The sequence below is a fragment of the Tenrec ecaudatus genome, chromosome X (assembly GCF_050624435.1).
Source record: "Tenrec ecaudatus isolate mTenEca1 chromosome X, mTenEca1.hap1, whole genome shotgun sequence".
In the NCBI taxonomy this organism is placed as follows: Eukaryota; Metazoa; Chordata; class Mammalia; order Afrosoricida; family Tenrecidae; genus Tenrec; species Tenrec ecaudatus.
Genome location: NC_134548.1, coordinates 100,518,755 through 100,541,312, shown reverse-complemented (window position 1 = coordinate 100,541,312; position 22,558 = coordinate 100,518,755). Strand labels below are relative to the sequence as shown.

The following is a 22,558-nucleotide window of genomic DNA, read 5'->3' as shown; positions in this document are numbered from 1 at the left end:
TTTTTGTTTTCTTAGAGTTGTTATAATAGCTATACAGCCAAAACCAATGAAATGCTTTACAGTTTCATAACACTAGATTGATTTGGGTGGATTTATTCATAAGATAGAATAAGGCTGGTGAATCTTACATCACAAGATGTTACATAATGATTATATTTTCTACAAAAATAATAGTGAGCTAAAACTGAACAACATTACATTTTAAGTTCCTTCCTTTTGTCGAACACTCTTTGGTTTTGTATTGGTTTGTGAATTTCCCACTTAAGTATCTATCTATCTATATATCTATCTATCTTGCATATCCAAACTAACTACCATCAAGTCAATACTGATTCCTGGACTGTAGAAAGCCTCATCTTTCTCCCAAAGAGGTGGTTTCCAACTGCTGACCTTGCATTGCAGTTAGCAGCCCAACTCGTGACCATAAAGCCACCAGGGCTCGCCTCTTACCTCCTTTCCTTTCTTTCTTTTGCTCTAGGCCTGCAGGTTATGTTTACCTTAGTGAATAAGTGTTCACTTACTGCCACTGAGTGAATGCTGACTCATACCAACTCCTGCCCCTGTGGGCTTCCAAGACTGTGACTCTTTACAGGAGTAGAAAGCCCTGTCTTTCCCCTGCAGAGCCGCTAGTGGTTTTGAACTGCATAGTCTGCAGTTCTCAGTCCAATGAGTAATCACTACAGCATTAGTGCTCCAGTGAATAAGTGCAGAAGTCTAAAATTCTATATAGATAGATAGATAAAATATATTAATGTAATTTATAAATATATGTTTTGTGTAATTTAAAAATTATGTTTTAACTATAGCCATATAAAAGTTTTGCTTTGTGGGCCCATTAAGACATTTAACAAAAAATGTTCTTCAAAAAATGGGCTTATATGAACTTATAAAAAGGACTGATATCCTAAATTGGGAGTCCACCAGACTAAGTCAAGATTTCTAGACCTCAGAAAGTGATGGGGTTTGTGAATTACAGCAGATTCAAAAATTGTCAAAAATAGAAATTAACAAGTGAATAAATGAAATGTTTCTCTTTGTTCTTTTTGTGGGGATTGATGGCATTTAAGAGTATCCTTTGTATATTAACAACTACGTAGAAAAGGGGTATTATAAATTTGACCTCCGTTCAGGTCTGATGCAAAGCTATTATCCCCAGAACGCTAAAGAAATGTTTCTATGGGAGCGCATATCTCTTTGAACATTAGCTAGTGGTTTAGTGGATTAAGTCTGGGGCTGCTCATCTTGAAATCAACAGTTGAGGACCACTGGCTACTCTGTGGGAGCAGGATGAGAGTTTCTGGGCCCCTTAGGGTTTACGAGTCTGCTGTGCCCTGTAGTGTTGCCAAGAGTTGGAAATGACTTGGTGAGAATAATCAGAAGCCATCGTGGAAGAGATGTGGGATTACATCTAAGGGCATTTTCTCCACCAGCTTGGGGACAGACGAGGTGAAGACATTTACTGTTGGGATTTTATGAGAACTTTGTCTGCTTAACATTAATATATCTTTATTAATCTTTATAGATTAAAGCAGCCAAAATACTTCTTTTAATTTTAAAGCGGAAATGTCCACTGCAATGGAAACAAGGATATTTCCGAATCTTTTAAATTCATTGTATTTTGGCAATTTAAATCTACCATGTTTTTGTCGCCCATTATAATCCTTGCTTATCTTCTTCTGCTTTAGACTTGCAGGTTATGTTTACATAAGTAAAGAAGTGCAAAAACTCTAAAATGCTGCAAAATTACCTGGTATAAAATCCTAGGCACATTTTCTGAGTTAAAGAGAACCAAATTCCTGACTAGGTGGCCAAAATGGCTAGGAGCTGCGCCTGAAATTGAGGAGCCTTTTTGAATGAACTGATCAGCCTCCCCTCTAGTGTGTGACTCATCTCAGAGTGCAATTTGATTAGCCGCACATGTGCTACTTATTATCTCTTTCAATCTAAAATTTGTTAGCTATCTGCTTAATTACCTTCTGGTGAAGACAAACAAGGGTTCCAAAGGAAAATCAGCACTGTCATTCTAAAAAGCCTGCTATGGCTGCTAACTTGAGCCCAGCTTTAGAAAACAAACAAACTCACTGCCACCTAGTTGATGCTGACTCACAGCAACACTACAGGACAAGATAGAACTGCCCCTGTGAGTTTCTGAGACTGTAACTCTTTGTTTCCCAGTATTTTGCGCATATCTTTTATTTTATTTTTTTACATTTTATTAGGGGCTCATACAACTCTTATCACAATCCATACATATACATACATCAATTGTATAAAGACCATCCGTACATTCTTTGCCCTAATCATTTTCAAACCATTTGCTCTCCACCTAAGCCCTTTGCATCAGGTCCTCTTTTTTTTCCCTCTCCCTCCCCGCTCCCCCTCCCTCACGAGCCTTTGATAATTTTTTTTCCCACGTAGTAATTCTTTATTTCTCACACCGTGCCCTGTTCCCAAGGTGCCGTCAGGAGGCAGGGAGGCTGGAGCACCACCTCCATACAAGTGCTAGGGATTCCCGTCCACTTAAGAGACAGTGTCGCAGGGGAGCCTAGTAGCAGACTGCAGGACAGCTTGGGGGAGGGGGGTTGCTAAGCAAAGGAGTGACATCTTGTCCTATTTTGTGGTCCACGTCCTCATTTGCAAGCCCTCCTTCGGGGGGAACTGGTTAACGGCTCACTGCAGGGTAAGGTTAGCAGTAAAGCAGGAGGGGATTAATTTCCAAAAAGGCACACCAGTCTACCCTCCTCCCCTCCCTCGAGCGCCTACTGCAAGAAGAGTCTGGGCTTCTTCCCCAGGACTCCTACGGGCCCTAGGTCTTGATGTGGAGAAGAGCTCCATCGGTCAGTCTGTACGTAGGCAGGGGCCCACCGCTAGCTGCAGGCCCCTAGCCCTGCTCCTCCATTGGCCCCATCCTCCTCCTCATCGGACTATACCAAGGGTGTAGCTGCCCCCCCCACCGCCCCCCGTCACTCGGGTTTGGGCTGTGCAGGTTGGTGGAGGAGTCAGAGGACGAGGACGAGGTCCGAGACGTGGCCCTGTTGGACGTGGCCACTGGCAGACTCAGCTCCTCTGAATGGCCATCCACCCCACATGTCTCGGGGGTTGGCGGAGGATTTTCACAAGGTAAGAAGACATCTGCTCCGTCCTGGTCCCCAAGGTCAATCAGTTCCACCTGTTCCAGCGTATCCACATTCACTTCCATGGATGAGATACTACCTATGGGTGGTCGCCGGGACTCCAGATGCAGGTGGGAGAGGGGGATGACGAATTCAGTCTCTGGCTGTAAAATGTCCTCAAAGAATTTCTGCCACTCCCGAAGGCGGAGTTGCTAGCGCTCCAAGGTTGTGCGAGGACGGGAGTCCATGTCAGCTCCTGCAGGGCCTGCGGACAGGCCTCAGTGAGTCAGGGAGTCCATGCAGGTCAGATGGCAGCTGGGGGCGTGGGAGCAGGCGGGTGGGGCTCCTCCTGGCTGGGCCCTGGGACACGGAGGCGGCGGGAGGCGGAAGTGGGGAAGTGGCCCTGCACGCGCCTGGTCCCAGCCCACTTGCCCTTGATAATTTATAGATTGTTATTTTGTCATATCTTGCCCTATCCGGAGTCTCCCTTCCCCCACTTCTCTGCCGTCCATCTCCCAGGGAGGAGGTCACATGTGGATCCTTGTAATCAGTTCCCCCTTTCCAACCCACTCACCCTCTACTCTCCCAGCCTCGCCCCTCACACCCCTGGTCCTGAAGGTATCATCCACCCTGGATTCCCTGTGCCTCCAGCTCCCACATGCACCAGTGTACAACCTCTGCCCTATCCAGTCCTTCAAGGTAGAATTCAGATCATGGTAGTTGGGGGGAGGAAGCATCCAGGATGTGGGGGAAAGCTGTGTTCTTCATCGGTACTACATCGCACCCTGACTGACCCATCTCCTCTCCTAAACCCCTCTATGAGGGGATCTCTAGTGGCTGACAAATGGGCTTTAGGTCTCCACTCTGCACTTCCCCCTTCATTCACTATGGTATATATATAACGGGTGCATAAGCAAATGTGGCGAAGAAAGCTGATGGTGCCTGGCTATCAAAAGAGATAGTGTCTGGGGTCTTAAAGGCTTGAAGGTGAACAAGCGGCCATCTAGCTCAGAAGCAATAAAGCCCACATGGAAGAAGCACACCAGCATGTGCGATCATGAGGTGCCAAAGGAACCAGGTATAAGTCATCGTGCTATATATATATATATATATATATATATATGTATATATATATATATATATATATGTATATATATATATATATATATATATATATATATAGAGAGAGAGAGAGAGAGAGAGAGAGAGACTGTAACTCTTTACAGGAGTAGAAAGCCCTATCTTTCTCCCATGAAGGGGCTGGTGGTTTGGAATTGGTGACCTTTCCGTTAGAAGCCCAATGAGTAACTATTACAACACCAGGACTCCTTTGAGCCCACTTAAAGTCAAAATTAATTATCATTGTGCCGCCTTCACCCGAGAATCAAGAGGAAGAAATGCATCAGTACCAGAAACCAGAAGGCACTTCTGCAGAAAACTATGGCCTGGAAATGGAGCTTTGAGCTTTGCTTTGAATCATACAAAAGTCACCTTTGAATCATACAAAAGTCATCTTCAGTATTCTCTCTACACACACTGCTTACCACTAACCTACACATGTGGCCAGGAAAAATCCTAGAAAACTCAGGTGGAGATAGTATGCTGAAAGAACCCCCCCCCCCCCACACACACACCAATTAGAAAGCTTGGTTGAAAAGTGTTCTCAGAGCTAGAACATGTAGAAAAAAAGAGTTATTATTTGTCTTTACATTTCAGTCTGTTAGACCACCTAACTCTTCCTAACAGTTGTTATAATAAAATGTACATTAAAAATCTTTGACAATAATATAAAAGGAGGGAGGATGGTTAATGATATATACAGATAGTCTTGTATTATTCTTAGACAGAAATAGTATCGATGGGTATCAACACACAATGTTGCATTCGTTGTCAAAAGGGCATTTCAAAATCAATTTGAAATACAATACTCTTTGTAATTAGATTGTATCTATCAACTATCAAATTCCAATCAATACACTATTAGTTAAACTGATGCACAAACCACAAAAACTACTAATGAAAGAATTTTACCAACATCTGCAGTCAGAAATTGATCAAACACATCAAGAACAGATTTACTGCATTGGACAGTAAGGACAGAAGAACTGATGAGCTATGGGAGGACATGAAGAACATCATTCACGAGGAAAGCAACTCATTGAAAGGACAGGAAAAAAAAGAAAAGATCAAACTAGGTGTCGGAAGAGACTCTAAAATCTGCTCATAATTAGAGAAGGCTAAAGCAAATGGGAAAAAAATGATGCCACCCAAGAACTGAAAAGAAAAGGTGAAAGGGCAGCTCTAGAAGACAAAGACTGAAATGAAATGTATAAAGACTAAGAGTTAGAAAAAATCAAGCCTAGTGTTGCAATATTGAGAGTGTCTATGGGCAAAATATTGAATGATACAGGAAGGATCAAAAGCAGAGAGAAAGAATATACAGAATCACTGTGCCCAAAGGAACCAGTTGACAGTCCACCATATCAGGAGCAAGAAGCGATGGTGCTATAGGATGAAGTTCCAGCTGCACTGAAGGTTTTAGTCAAAAACGCGGCTACAGGCATTGATGGGATACGAATAGAAATGTTCCAACAAGCGGAAGAAGCATTAGAAACTCTTTCTTGTCTATGCCAGGAAATTTGGAAGACAGCTACTTGGCCAACTGCCTAAACATGATCCATGTTTGTACCCATTCCAAGAAAGGTGACCAAACAGGATGATCAAACTGTAGAACAATATCATTGATATCACATTTAAATGACATTTTGCTGAAGATAACCCAGTAACTGTTGTAGCAATACATTGACAGGGAGCTGCCAGACGTTCAGGCCGGATTCAGAAGAGGACATGGAATAAGGGATATCATTGCTGATGTCATACTGGTCTTGGCTCATAACAGAGAGTCCCAGAAATATGTTTACTTGTGTTTTATTGACTATACCAAAGCATTAGACTGTGAATATGATAACAAACTATGGATAGCATTGAGAGGACTGAGAATTCCAGAGCATTTCATTATGTTCATGCAAAACTTCTACATAGACCAAGAGGCAGTTGTTCAAACAGAAGAGAATATTGCATGGGTTAAAGTCTGTAAAGGTGTGCAACAGGGTTCTGTCCTTTCCCATACTTATTCAGTCTATATGCTGAGCAAATCATCAGAGAAACTGAAGAAGAATGTGGCATTCAGAATGGAGAAAGACTTAGTAACATCCTAAGATATGTGGGTGAAAGAACCTTACTTGTGGAAAGTGAGGAGGACATGAAACCCTTGCTGATGAAAATCAAGGACTGTGTCTTTCAGTATGGATTATAATTCAATACAAAGAAGACCAAAGTCCTCACCACTAGACAAATAGGTAACATCATTATAAATGGAGAAAAGTTTGAAGTTGTCAAGGATTTGGTCTTTCTTGATCCACAATCAATGCTCATGGAAGTAGCAATCAAGAGATCAAAGATGTGTTGCTTTGGGTAAATCTGTGCTCAGGACCTCTTTACAATATTGAAAAGCAAGAATGCTAATTTGAGGACTAAGGTGGACCTGACTCCAGTCATAGTATTCTCAGTTGCCCTATATGCATGTGAAAGTTGAACATTGAATAAGGATGACTAAAGAATTGATATATTGACTCAGTTCCTAGCACTAATGATATTCCGCTCATTATTGGTATGCATCCTATATTTGGCTAATTCAATTCTGATTCTCTGGACTTGACCCAATGCCCTGGCGTTTTTCCTGTACAATCTGCCAACCTTAGATTCATGTACCTCTGTATCAGCCCTGTCTTTCTGCTTCAGCCTCGACCGCTGAGTCACAGAAAGTCTAAAGCTTAACATCTGATTCACGGACTTTATCTAGGCTGCAAGTGTGCCAGCCATTTTCTTGATATAATTTCTTTCTCCGTGTACATCTAAACATTGCTGGTTTTGCTTCTGTATCGAACCCAGCTTAACACACACTAAATCATGTGTGATAAGGAAGTGCCTGACTGTAGACCAGTCAGGCCAAGTATCCAACTTTTAGAAACTGTCTTAGAACTGGAGCTCACAGTTGAGAGGGTTTGTCTTGATTTCCTATCCCTCCCTGAGGAAAAACAAAGAATTGATATATTTAAATGATGGTGCTGGTGAAGAATCTTGAAAGTACCACGGACTGCTAGAAATACAAAGAGATCTGTATTGGAAGAAGTAAAGTCAGAGCTCCTGCGAGGCAAGATGGCAAGACTTCATCGTACGTACTTTAGACATGTTATCAGGAGAGGCCAGGCCCAAGAGAAGGACGTATGCTTGATAAAGTGAAGCAGTGGTGAGAAGAGGAAGGCCCCCAATGAAATGGATTGACACAGTGGCTTCAAGAATGGCTTCAGGCATAGGAATAATTATGAGGATGGCACAGGACTGGGCAGTGTTTTGTTCTATTGTGCACTGGATCACTATGAGGCAGAACCAACACTACAACACCAAACAGCAGCAGCTCATTTCTCACCCCTCTTTTATTTGGTCTCATTATGACGGAGAGTTTCCTCCTAGAACAACCTTTGGTGTGGCTCTTGTGGAACTTTCTGAAATAAACTCAGTCAATTCTGAAGAAACCTTGACTGCAGCTTTTTGCCTGTGAATGACTCACAGCCCTGAGTCAAGCATATCTACTCTAAAGAGCCTCCTTCCCTTCATGTAAATTAAGACACATCACTACTCATATAAGCAGGGTGATGATACTCTCTGTCTTATATAATTAAAAAGAAGCTACAAAATGGGAAACTTCTGCCCCTAATATCATAAAGAACTATGCATATGCAATCTCTTGGTGGGGGAGGGCAGGGCAGAATGAGACATGGCAAAGGAAGGAAAGTCGAGGTGTTGATAGAATGTGCATAATGTCCAGGACACCAGTTTGGGAATACGTTTCCCAGAAACTCTGGCTACCTGACTGGAAGGTCTGAGAAAGTTGTAGGAGTGGTTGGGTGGGGGCTTTTTAAAAGTTCTGATGTGCAGGAGAGGGGTGAAGTGTAGCAGCAAGGGCCAGAAATATTGAGGCTGGCCATGTTTGCCAGTAAATTTTCCTTCCTCCTAGGAATTCTTAAATAAAATTCTCGCCAATGCTCTATGTCTTCCAAAAGTAAAATTTCTCTTGATAAGACAAGAACCTAATTCAATTCTGGTAATAATCATAAAGGAATCCTCCATTATATTCTCCTTGTGTGTTATTCTGGGTAGACTATAGAAACAAATCAATAGAAACACATATGTATATAAGAAATAGTTTTATATAAAAGGTAAGTGTACATTAAGAAAGTATCCCAGTCCAGTCCAAGCCCATAAGTCCAACATTAGCCCATATGTCCGACACCGATCTACAAAGTCCTCCTCAAACTTGCAAAGCACACATAATAATATCCAATGCAGGAGGGAAGCCAAAACAGGGAGTGTGTAAGCATCTCAGCGCTGGCAGGGGTCTCCACATGGTTGCTCCAACACTCAGAGCTGCATCTGGGTAGGTCCGTGTGGCTTCTTCTCAGGGATATCTCGCAGGAAGTCAGCCTTGCCAGCTGAGGCAAGAACTAGCTAAGGCAGCTACACACTGGTCTGACCATCCGAGAACAAGAGACCAGAGAATAAGAAAGGCGAGGCTCACCGAGCCATTTATCTCACTGCCCTTCATTTAATCCCACATGGGTTTATCTGCCTGGTTCGCACAATAAACCTTAACTATCACACCTTTGTTATTCTTCTATTTAGAAAGAGATGCAGCTTTGCATCACCAAACCATTTTAGATAAAGATGAAATAAATATTTTAAAATTATATTACTCTAATTTATATATTATGTACATAATCCTTTCTTATATTAACTGAAATTATCCACTTTCTGGTAAAGAAGTTAGGATTATTGTTGCATGATCTTTTCGTTCACAGTTTCCCTATGTCAAGTTGTCATTCTACAGAACTTTGATAGTAAATTTTTCTCCCACATGTTATTGACTAAGACAGTCATCGGTGACAGTTGAATCTTTGATCCATTTTTCCAAAAGGGATAAAGAATTTTCCCTGTTTTCATACTCTTTTCTGGTTCCTCCTGTAACCCATCATCACTGTTGTGAACTGGCAATCTGGGCTTAGGTGAGTTCCTTTCAGTGCTCTGCAGCTTAGGTCCTATAAGAACAGCTGCCCGCCACATCTGTATGTGCCACCGAGGAACTCCATACCCTTAGAACTCCGTAACTTGCCTGTGTAATTTCTTCTCATCTGCTTTATTCATTTCCTTTGGGTGCTTAGGATCTATCTCAAGTTTTCCTCCTACATCCCTGATTTCCATTTCATAGTGCAACAATCTCTCTAATTCTACCTATCTAGCCTGAGGAAATATAAGGAATGATTGAACCAGTTTCTGGTACACTTTGGGTATTTGAAGATTGTAATTGAACTACCTCCAACAATTGCAAACAAATTCAACTGAGTTGCAGCCTCAAAGGAAAAGCTCCGGTGCGCAGGGCGTTATTTACTCCCTTGGCCAAGGGTCCTGTCTTTAGCATGCATATGCCCGTCTCCTAGCTCACCCTCCCCACACCAGCCCAATGACCCCCACCACTCTATTCCCATGCTGGCAAGGGGACGGAAGCTCAGGCGTGGCTCTGCTTGACAGCTTACCCAGCACAATCTGTGTTGTTGGCACACACCAAGGCTCCACCAGCACTGGAGCAGCTGTGAAAGACAGGGGAGAAGCTGTGAAAGACTCCTGTGAGCCTGACCAGGTGCTCAACCCCCAGCCTACCAGCCTGTGCCACACATGTTCAGATGCACGGGGGTCAGTCATGCCCAGGCTGAGGAGCTGCATCTGGATATATTTGTCTCTATAGTTGATTCAACTTTTAGTTATTATACTATCAAGAATTACTACCCCTAATATATATTATAAGGACTCCGGTTGCATAATGGTTATACAAAAGTGATTGGTTTTGGTCTACATGTTATTTTAAATGTACTTTTTGTTGCACTTTACAAATTTTGTCAAACTCGTCACTCTATCCTACATATGAAAATGTACTTACCCCATTGCAACCTGTAACCGGTGTATTTTCTTGAAAATGGCAATACTTGTGCTACAAGATTACTGCTCAGGCTTTTTATATCGAATAATTATATGGAAATTTGATTTGGAATATACTAGGATAAATACAAAATACTGCTACTAATATATCAATTTATATATGCACGGGTTGAGCAGAAGCAAACCCTGTTTAAATACACCTCTGTGGTCAGTGGATGGTCAAACACAAATTGTTGCAGTGGTAAACATGTCTTAGTTTCCTGTGGTAGTTAGGATTTTATGTTAACTTGACCAGGCCGGGCCAAGATTCTCAGTGGTCTGGCCTTTAAGACTCACAATCTCCCCAGGAGGTGTTCTCCCAATGTAAGTGAACAATAGAAAAGTTTGCTTGCTTTTTTGCTGGGTCTGGAACCTACATCTGACTCATTATCAGACCTCTGATATTTTGGATTTGTGCCAGCAGACTGCTGTATTGCTGGCTAATCCTAGGAATCAGCAGCAGCCTGCCACCTTATCTGCCAACCTTGGAATCATTTACATCTACAGCCAGAACCCTGCCATCTGACCTGCCTGCCTCTTTCATATATATATATGATTGATTTTTAGAAAAACAAAATTTTAAGGATAACTTTATAAATAGATTCTAAAATCTGATTCATATCAAAGTCACTGATATGTCTGCTTCTGCTGAGTGTAGGCAAGTCTGCTTCTATTCCAAACCAAACTATAGTGATCCTATAGGACAGAGTAAAACTGCCCTTTTGCGTTTCCGAGGAGGAGTAGACACCCTCATTTTTTCCTGTGGAGCGGCTGTTGTGTCGAATCACTGACCTGGTAGCTAGTGGCTGAATGCATCACCCACTATGCCATCAGAGCTCCTGTCTGCCTGCACCAGGGCCCTGCTAATCCACATAAGGTGTTAGTAGTATTAATAGCAAAAAAATAATATTACCGAGTGATCAAATTATTGCTGAGATGTGAGTCCTAAGTGATTGTGTGTTTGATTCTTTTCTACAGTTTTGCCAGCATGAGAAATACAGTGAAGCTAGATTGTCTTGCTTATAATAGAGCAGTGGTTCTCAACCTGTGGGTTATGACCCCTTTGGGGATCAAATGACCCTTTCACAGGTGTCGCCCAATTCATAACAGTAGAAAATTACAGTTATTAAATAGCAACGAAAATAATTTTATGGTTGAGGGGTCACCACAATATGAGCAATTGTATTAAAGGGTCGCCGCATTAGGAAGGATGAGAACCACTGTCAGTGGTGAAAGCAAGAGATGATCTTTGGAGTCGAGAGTGACAGCTCAAGTACAACATAAAAGATCATAAAGCATCCACTTGTACCATGAAAGTTTCCACTTGTACCTTACGTCTTTTACGAACAGAACTGATATTGCCTATACTCAAACCCAGGGTCTTACAAATATGGTTGAATAATAACAACTGAATTCCCAACCTCAAATGGTGCCTACGGTAAAAGAGAAGCCATTGCTTAGGATGTAATAGGATAGTGAAACTTAAGAAGAGGACATAGGGAAGAGGATCAGGAATATGAGCACACCAGGGAGCTATATTTCATTGAATCACTTCTGCCAACAGTACCATCTATCCCATCTGCAGTGATTACTCCATCTTTGTCACTTGATCTATAATCAGGAAAAGCATCATCCTTTCTAGACAGAATTGGTGACGTTAACACAACTGTGAGATGCACTTGGGACATTTGTCTGGGGGCATTTCCCAAGGCCTTACAAGACATTGCTGAGTGTTTCCAGCACAAACCAGCATCATTCATTACTGCTTCTATATATAGACCTAGCTACTGGTCCCACCAAACCTGAAAAGGTAAAGTACAAATTATGATCCAGGAAGAGCTTTGCTACATTTCCAAAGAACTGCTGGAATTTTCTAATATGTACAAACAGAAACCTAGAGAATATGTATGCAAATGGATTTTAAGAGTGTGGAATAATGAATCATAATGTTTGATTATTCTGAGTTTGCTGGCATGGACCTACTAAGCACAGAATTATAATTCAGTGTTTCAGTGACAGAGGTTAAGAAATGTTCTAATAGTTTATTTGGTTAATGCACTGCATAGTGACCTACATTAAATCAAGTTTTAGTGCCAGACTTGCCTTTTTATACTGTAGAAGAAGCTATCCAGAGGTTTAAGAAAATTGGCATGTTGAGTGGATTTATCAGAATTGATACAAATGTCTGCACATGAAGTGTCCAGAAGATGCATCTTTTACTATAATGATGAGGAATGAGTTTATGAAGGGATGCCCATGATCCTTGAAAAACACTCTGACTGCTATTTTATGTAATTCGCATTTGACATTGGGAACTGCTAAAATTGAATTACAATACATATCTGCAACTGAATTATTGTGCTGATGAAGAATACTGAAAGTGCAATAGACTACCAAAAGAACAAACAGATCTGTCTTGGAAGAATTACAGCCAGAACACTCTTTAGATACAAGGATAGTGACAGTTTGTCTCACATATTTTGGACATGTTGTCAGGAGAGACCAGTCCCTGAAGACTCATCATCATGTTTGGGAAAATGGAGGAGCAGCAGAAAAGAAGAAGACCATTGAGGAAATGGATTGACACAGTGGCTGCAAGCCACTCACAAGAACAATTGTGAGGCTTGTGCAGGACCAGGCAGTGTTCTCTTCTGTTGTACATAGGGTGCTGATGAGTCAGAACTGACCTGATGGAACCTAACAACTAAATTGGGATATATTGGACCCTGAGGTTAGGTGGCAGCACTTAATAGACAAAGATGAGGTGGGCATGGTTACTTTAATAAACAGCCGAGTGAAAGTATTAATCAGAAGACTGTGACTCCTGTGGAATTATGGCACTGGTACGTAGGCAGGGTGTTCCTTGGAATGGAATATATAGGAAACATACTAAAGAGTTACTTGATCTATGCTAGCAGAACAATTCTATGCTAAGTGAGGGGCAGTCTCACTTGAATTACCAGACTAGACAGTCACAGACCCTCAATCAATACTCAGGCTTAGTCCAAATTAATTACCGACTCACAACTCCTGAAAGAAGAGATGCCAGGTCCCCTTGAAAGGATTCCCATTCTAGAAGAAAGTTGATGGTGCTCAGCTATCGAAAGATATAGCATCTGGAGTCTTAAAGGCTGGAAGATAAACTAGCAACCATCTAACTGAGAAGTAACAAAATCCACATTGAAGAATCACACCAACCTGTGTGATCATGAGGTGTCGATGGGATCAGGTATCAGAAATCAAAGACCCAGAACCAAAAATCATACCAATGTGAATGAGGGGGAGTATGGAGTGGAGACCCAAACCCCATATTTAGACTATTGGACATCCCCTTACAGAGGGTCATAAGGAAGAGAAGAGCCATTCAGGGTGCAGAGTAGCACCAATAAAACATACAACTTTCCTCTAGTTCTTTAATGCTTCCCACCCCTCACTATCATGAACCCAATTTTACCTTACAAACCCGGGTAGACCAGAGCACATACACTGGTACAGATAAGAGCTGGAAACACAGGGAATCCATGGCAGATAAACACCCCAGGACCAATAATGGGAGCAGCAATACCAAGAGGGTAAGGGGAAGGTGAGGTGAGATAGGGGGAACAGATCATAGTGATCTACATATAACCCCCTCCCAGAGGGAGGGACAACAGAAGAGTGGGTGAAGGGAAACAATTGTGTAAGACATTAAAATAATAATAATAATTTATAAGCTATCAAGGCTTCATGAGGGAGGGAGGGTGGGAAGGGTCAGAAAAATGAGGAACCGATACCAAGGGCTCAAGTAGAAAGAAAATGTTTTGAGAATAATGATGGCAACATATATACAAATGTGCTGGACACAATGGGTGTATGTATGGATTGTGATGAGAGCTGTATAAGCCCCCAATAAAATGATTAAAATAAAAGACAAAGAAAGGATCCCATGCTACCACCAAAAATTAATAATGTTGGTGTTTTTCCCATCCTCCCCTAAGAGACCGACAGCCTTTCATAAGAGTTAGCCTTCAATGAGGGCAAGGCATTTGGGGGATTACTGAATTGAGTATAATTTCAGAAGAACCCCGAAGTCACAGTGCCCAACAAGTCAGAGTGGGGCATATGGAAGTCAAGTTACTGGTAGAATCCTAACTTAGGTGCATCTCACAGTGGGGTCTGTAGTGTTTTCCTGAATTCCAGAATACGTACTCTGCTACTGCTGGAACCTCCATTTTGGAACGCTGACATGTGGAATAAGAGCTATTATGGTAGGGAAAGCAACATGTAAGGCATTAGAACAGCCACTACCTAGTAAAAAGGAAATTTAAAGAACTATCACAGTCGTGGAGGGATTGCAGAGATTACTGCCACCATCAAGGACTTGAAGGATTATGACAACATCCCCATTTAATGCCCCTTATTTGGCCTGTATCCCCCCAAGAAGTATGTGGCTCTTGGAGAATGACTATGTTAGTGTCAGCTTAACCAGACTCCAACTGCTGCTTCTACTCCAATGAGATTTCGCTGCTTGAAAAAATTAATATTTCACCTGTAATTGGTATGCAGCTATTGATGTGACCAATGACTTTTTCTCAATTTTTATTTTGAAGGGTTACCAGAAGCAGTTTGTATTCAGCTGACAAAGACAACAATAAATTTTCACAGCCCTCCCTCAAAGTTATATTAACTCTCCAATCATTTTTCATAATTAATTCTGTGAGGATATTGATTGCCTTTACCTTCCACAAAATGACACACTGATCCATTATATTGATGGCATTATATTGATTGGATCTAGTAAGGAAGAGGTATCAATAACTCCAGACTTATTGGTAATATGTCTGTGTGCTAGAGCGTGGGAAATTTACCTCACAAAATTTCAGGTGCTTTCCTTTGGGACATGTGAAGATAGTCCTACAAAAATTTAAAATCTGGTACCTCCAACAGCTGAAAAGGAGACAAAAACCTAATGGGTTTCTTTAGGTTTGGGGAGTAGGTTGTCCATTATTAAGTTGTGCTACTTTGACCTATTTAATAAGTGAATCTGAAAGCTGCATTTTTCAGTGGGGTCCAGAACAACAGAAAGCTCCTAAAGAGGTTCAGGCAGACATGCAAGCCTATCTGCCACGTGTGCTATATGATCCAGCGGGGCTTGGCATGCCAGTGGCACACAGAGATATAGTTGGAGTAGTTGGTAAGTCTCTATTGGTGAATAACGGACAGACTGTAAGGAATTTTAAGCAAAGCCCTTCCTCTGCAGATAGCTGGTCTTCTTTTGAGAAGCAGATTTTGTCTTGTTACTGGACTTTAGCAGAGGCTGACCACTTAACAATGAACTACCATGTCACTGTGCCCTCTGAGTAGCCCATTATGAATTGGGTGTTGTCTGAATCATAGTCTTGAAACTGAATGTGTGTAGTAGCACTCCGTTACCAAAAAGAAATGGAATGTATGAGATTGGACTGGAGCTGAAGGCACAACTAAGTTGCACGAGGAAGTGGCCCAAATACCCATGATCTTCACTCCTGTGCCATTACTTTCCCTGTCCGAGTACATAGCTTTGACCTCTTAGGGGGGTTCTTTATGATCAGTTAACAAAACAAGAGAAAGCCCATGACTGGTTTCCAGATGGTTCTGCACAAAATACAGAAATCACTCAAAAGTGGACATCAGCAGTAACACAGCCCCTTTCTTAGAACTACATGAACAATCATGGTGAAAGGAAATTCTCCCAAAGAGCAGAACTTTGAGTAGTGCATTTTTTTTAACTTTGTTTCAAGAGAAATAGCGTGATGTGTGAGTGTTTACCGATACTTGGACTGATCCAATGGTTTGGGTAGATGGTCTAGGATTGGGAAGGAACATGAATGAAAAATTGGTGTGGGAAAGAAGTATATAGATAGAAATCTCTGAATGGGCAAAAAAAGGTGGAAATATGTGTCTTATGTAAATGCTCTGCAAAGGGTCAGTTCTTCAGAGGAAGATTTTAAAAATCTAGTGGATAGAAAGACATATTCTATGGAATCAAGTCATTGTCATTTCCTAGGCACTCCTGTCATTACCCAATGGGCTCATGAACAAAGTGGTCATGGTGGCAATGATGGAGATTATGTCTGGGATCAATCACATGGACTTCAACTTACGAAAGCTGACTTGGCTAAAGCAACTACTGAGTGCTCAATGTGTCAGCTTCAGAGAAACAGCACTGAATCTGTGATATGAGACCACTGCTAAAGCAAGATTAGCTAATAACCTAGCGACGTGGTGATTACACCAGAATACCTCCACCATGGATATGGCAGCATTTTGTTCTTGCTGAAATAGATTCTCTGGCTAAGGATCTGCTTCCTGATCCTGTAACTCTCTGCTCTATGGGTCTGGAGATCTTTGTTCAGAGGAAGACACAGACCTAATTTCGCTAAATTGGAAGTTAAGAAGGCACTCTGACCACATTGAAATCCTTTCTGAGGTAACCTTTTTACCTTGAATTTAACTGACCTAACAGAATGAGCTACTGTTTTTATTGGATTTTATTTTTTCAGGTACTCACCCTAAGTAGGTAACTTCGGCTATATTCTCTAGAGGAGCAAAACCAATTAAACTTATATAAATGTGTATATACAGAGAGGTTTAGATCAAGGAAATTGCTCACACAGTTGTAGAGACCGTTTAGTTTTAATTCCTTGTTTCAGAGGTCACGCTGGAGGCTTCTCTTGACTCACATAGCTGGAGGGCCAAATGCACTCAAGATCAGTTGGTCAGATAGCAGTCTTCTAGCTGGAGAGGTGAATGAATCCAAGTTCTGAAGGTAAGATGGCAAACGGTTGATAGCAGTTTGAATCAGCAGTCAATACTCTAAAGTAGTCGAGAGGCACCAGAGACCAAATCAGTCGAATTTGAGCAAACAGGCTTTATTGGGGAGAAAAACCAGTGACAGGGGTGGTGCTTATATGGCCAGGGAACATGTGACTGGGCTGTCTTGAGTCCATATAAGGTAAAGTAGTCAGGGATTGGGAGATACAGGTATGTCCGGGTTTCTGGAATGTAAGGTGTCTTCCCGGTTCTGGGTGTATTCGTGCCGGGTGCAGAGCGGTGGGTCGAGAATAAAGCGGGCCATTAGCCAGCTCTGGTCAGCTCCGCAGGTGTGTGTGGGAGATTCAAGGTCACTCGCTGCTAGTTGTTTCAGCTGGCTCTGGTCAGCTCCACATGGGTGGGGGAGATTCAAGGTCAGTGGCTGCTAGAAGCCAGCCTGATATTGATCCGGCCAGACAAATACAACAGTCTCATATTCAAAGAACCAGGGGATGATGAGCCAGATGCAAAAAAGGCCAAGCAAAATGCAAGCAAACTTTTCCACTTATATTGGAAGTAGACACGCAAACCCCTGAGAATTCTGGACCAGTGAAGTTGACATAAAACTTTCACTCTCACAGCCAATTCCTTCTCAACTTGGCACTTGAAACATACACTTAAACCATGAATAGTCCTTAAATAAAAATTGATAAAGTCATACTTGTGTCTAACGTAATACAACTAACCTCTATATTCACGAAACTGCACTACCCCCATTTACAGCTTATATTTTATAAGTGAAGCAAGCAAAACTACTTGACGTGTACACACAAGGAGCAGGTGCTCATAACAATGAAAGCCCCTGGTTCTACAGCTGATCACTTCCATCAGCTGATCTTTTGAACTGCCTTCTTCCACCGCCAATTAATTTCTTATTCATTTTGCCTTCAGCAAGCACTGTAGCTGGCTGTAGTTCTCTCCATGGTGGAGTGACCCAAACCTTCATTCGTGTCATTAGTAATCATATCATACTTGGGTTGCCATTATTTATCATGTGCTTTAACTACTGTGCATGGGAGTACTAAGAGATGTCCTAAGGAATCTCCAGACAGATTCTTCTTCTTTTTTTATGCCAAAAGGGTAATCTTGGTAGATGTTCTTAAAAGACACAGGGCAAGCACAATGGGCAAACAGCGTGTTATGAAGAAGTATAAAGACAATCAAAACCTGCACTGTAAGAAAAGGCCAAGAGAGTTTCACCAAGAAATTTTTTTCTTGTTATGATAATTCACGTTCATTCTTCTGGGGTAGCAAGTGCTATTTTGGGAAAACTTAAGTCATTCTACAGCCATGATCTTTCCAATTAAAACTTCTTTTTGTTCCCAAATATCAAAGAACATCTAAAAGGAACAGAATCAGTCCCTCAAGGATGCCAAAATGACTGTTTTGATGCGGAGTAAATCTGTTGTTTTTTGCCATCAAATCAGTTCTTACCCAGAACAACAGAGCAAAACAATGCCCAGTGCTCCAGTCAATCATCCTCACAATTGTTCTTGTTTGACCCCATTGTTGCAGATACTGTGTCAGTCCATCTCTCAAGGGTCTTTCTCTTTTCCTTTTTTGGGGGTGGGGGTTTGGAATTCATTTTTTTAATCAAATGCATTTAGGTTTGACTTATTTACTTCCTTGTTTGATGAAAGAATACCTTGATAAAAAAGATTACATTAATTACTTCTAATACTTTTTAGTTTTGAAGGAAGGACCCTTAAAAGGAATTGATTTTTTGTACAGTAAATAGGCCTAAATATAACATGCTGGTTTTAAAAATCAAATAAATTATCCCTAATCTGAGTTATTTTTAGTTGCAGAAGCTCATTTTGGTGGAATCATTTTTTAAAAATAATTTTATTGGGAGCTCATACAGATCTCATAATATTCCATGGTTCAATGACATTGAGCAGTACTGTACAATTGCTACCACAATCAGTTTTAAAACATTTTCTTTCTTTTTGAACTCCTTGATATCAGCTCCCCTTTATCCTCTCCCTCCCCCACCATACCACCCAGAACCCTTATCTTTCCCCTATAATAGTTTTTTTGCCATATCGTACACAATCCAATATATTCATACACGTATAATTCTGTTGCTCATCAAATGGTGACTATACCAAATGGTGTTATACAGTCATCAATGCTATCAACCCACTATTCCCCACTTCCCTCCCTCTCTCTTCCCGTACCCTTAGGGAACCATTACTCTCCAGTTACTGTTTCTGAAGGGTTATCTATCTTGGCTTTTATGTACCAAACGATCTTAAATATACAAATGAACAGACATATATCAAACATGATTAATGAGGTAAAACAAATAAAAACCATAATAATCAGGGGAGGACATATTAAAGAACTAGAAGCTAGTTATGTGGTTCATCACTGCTATACCACACCCTGGATATATCACCCCTTCCATGTGGCCATTCTGAGAGGGTGTGTCTAATTATCTTATAGCTGGGTTTTGAGTCTTCACTATTTCCACGCCCCTTTCCATCAATTTGATTGCTTGTTTTTGAACTTTCCTTTTCAATGACCTTTCGCTTTCTTCAGGTATGCTGTTCTTGATGTCATCCCACAGCTTGTCAGGTTCTCTGCCATTCGTGTTTGAGGAGTCAAATTTATTCTTGAAATTCAGGTGGGATATACTCAAAGTTGTATTCTGGTTCTCATGGACTTCTTTTCATTTTCTTCAACTTGAACTTGAACTTACATATGAGCAATTGATGGTCTGTTATATGATCAGCCCTGACTTTATTTTGGTTCTCCATTATCTCTTCCCACCAAATCAAAAATGGGACTCATTCCTATGGAGTAGATTCTGGCTTATGGTGACACTATAGAACAGGGTAGAACTGCCCTTGTGGGTTTCCAAGATTGTAACTTCTTATGGGAAAAGAAATTTTATCCTTCTCCCAGAGCAGTTGGTGGTTTTGAACTGCTGACCTTGTGGTTAGTTACCCAATAGGTAACTACTTCACCAGTGTCTCTTCCCACAGATGTAGTCAGTTCGACTTCGGTCTATTCTATTTGGCAAAGTTCATGTGTACAGTTGCTATTTAAGCTGATGAAAAAAAGTATTTACAATGAAAAAGTCACCAGTTTTGCAAAAGTCTATCATGTGCTCTCCAGTGTTGTTTTTATCACCAGGTCGTATTTTCCAACTACTATTCCTTCCTCTGTGTTTCCATCTTTTCCGTTCCAATTGCTAATAAATATCAGTGTATCTTAATTGCACATTTGATCCATTTCAGACTGAAGACATCAGTGGAATTCATCAATTTTGTATCACTAATATTACTGGTTGGTGCACATAAATTTAAGTAAAAAGAATTTCTTGTATGGGTATAGATATATGTAAATCTAAGAACACAAAATCCTTTGGAGGAAGTGTTCAAATTATGGAAGCACAGCATTCAGAAGTGTAGATGGAGTACATATCAATAAATGATAGTTTCACACTTTGATATATTTGTTTAATAAAAGCTTCTACAGTTTTCTAACAAGTACTTTTTAATTTACCTTCCTGTGTATGTTTGTGTATAATATACCCTTCATTGCTTTAAACTTGATAAATGATTTTGAACTTCTTATACTATAAGCATCTTTATCTTATGTCTTTATATTTTATTCTACTACCAGTTGCTAACTTCTGTCTCTTAGTTGTGAAATTAGCTGTTTAATTTCTGCAAAAATTGTTATCATTTAGTTGCTAATAAATGGATTACTTAAAGCACTGGCCATATTCCTCTAGAAAGTATATAAGGTCCTATCTTGGATGCTTTTTTTCATATTAAGACATTTTAAAAGTTTTCAAAGATGAGTAAAAATGACACACATTGGTTGTAACAATGGACTTAAACCTAACAGCAATTAAGGGAATGGTGTAAGACTGAGTAGCGTTTCATTCTGTAGTACATAGGGTTTCCATGAGTCAGAACTGTCTTGGTAGCATCTATCGACAACAACAAATTCTACTGAACATGATATGTGGGACAAACAGATCCTCTTTTGGAGAATAATCATACATCAAATATGAGGAGGCTCACAGAACTAACTATAGTTGCTATTTTAATCCTCTAAGGGAAGCTTGCATTAGTGAAAAATGCTGAAATAAACATGGGTTTACATATATCTTTTTGTGCTATGGTTCTCACTTCTTTAGAAGCTATACCAAGTAGAAAAAATCCCAGATCATAGCTTGTTTGAGGAAGTGTCATACCACTTTCTACAGTGGTTGTGCTATTTTACAATATCAACAGCAGTATATGAGGGTTACAATTTCTCCACATCCTCTCCATCCCTATTGGCAAAATGGTTATGTGTTGGGTTGTGATTTGATAGGTCAGTAGGACAAAACAATCAACTGCTCAGCTGGGAGAAAGACGGGGTTTTCTATTCCATAAAGAGTTACAGTCTCAGAAACTCACAGAATGCTTGAAGTCTCTCCGATAGTGTCACTATGAGTTGGCATGAACTCAGCAGTGAGAATAATTTTTTTTAATCAATCCCAGTGAGAGATGGTATCTAATAGTTGTTTTAACTTGCATTTTTTGTATGGCTAGTAATCACAAACATTTATACATATATTTAGTAGTGAACTTTCTGCTTATGTTCTCTGTCAATTCCTACATTGGATTATTCATCCTTTTCCTGTTGAGGTGTTGAAGTTTTCTATATATTTTAGAGGTTATTCCCTTTTCTGATAAATCATTGCCAAATAATTTTTATCAGTCTATGGGCTTTCTTTTTACTCTTTTGATAAAGTTTTTTTGATGCGTATAAATATTTTATTTTCAGGAAGTCCCAGACATCTATTTTGTCTGCTGTGTGTATGCATATTTTATTGTATTTGATAGTGTTTATGCCATATATTGGGGCCCTTAAGTTTGTCCCTGTTTTCTTATTGATGATCTTTACTATTCTAGGGTTTACATTTAGATCTTTAATTCATTTTGAATTTGTTTTTGTATATTGAATGAAGTTTGGGCCATGATTCATTTGTTTACAAATAGAAATTCAATTTTGCCAGCACTGTTTGTTGAAAGAGTCCTGTTGGCTATGACTCAGGCTACTAATTGTAAAGTCAGTGGTTCAAAACCACCAGGCACTCTATGGGATAAATAATTATAGTATTGAAAATTCACAGGGGCAGTTCTTTCATGCCCTGTAGGGTAACTATGAGTTGTCATAGACTCGATATCAGTTAGTTTGGGCTTTAGTTTTTTTTATTTGTTAAAAAGATGATTTTTCCTCATCTATCATATTCTGGCACTTTGTCAAAGATCAGTGGTCCGTAGGTAGATGGTTTTATTTCTGTACTCTTAGACTATCTGTGATTTGACTAATCCCAGTCATGTTTTGGTTATTGTAGCTATATAGGATGTTTTGAGGTCAGGAAATGAAAGACCTCCTACTTTCTTGTTCTTCTTAAATAGTGTTTTGCTTATCCTGGGTCACTTTCCTGCCCATATAAAGCTGATTAGTTTCTCCATGTATTTAAAGAATGATGCTGGGATTTGAATCAGAATTGC

General features: G+C 40.4%; 1 pseudogene; it reads right to left on the bottom strand.

Moving 5' to 3' along the window:
* Positions 1-2,867: 2,867 nt before the first annotated feature.
* LOC142434330 (dysbindin domain-containing protein 2 pseudogene) lies at positions 2,868-3,370 on the bottom strand (annotated as a pseudogene).
* Between the last annotated feature and the right edge of the window lie 19,188 nt (positions 3,371-22,558).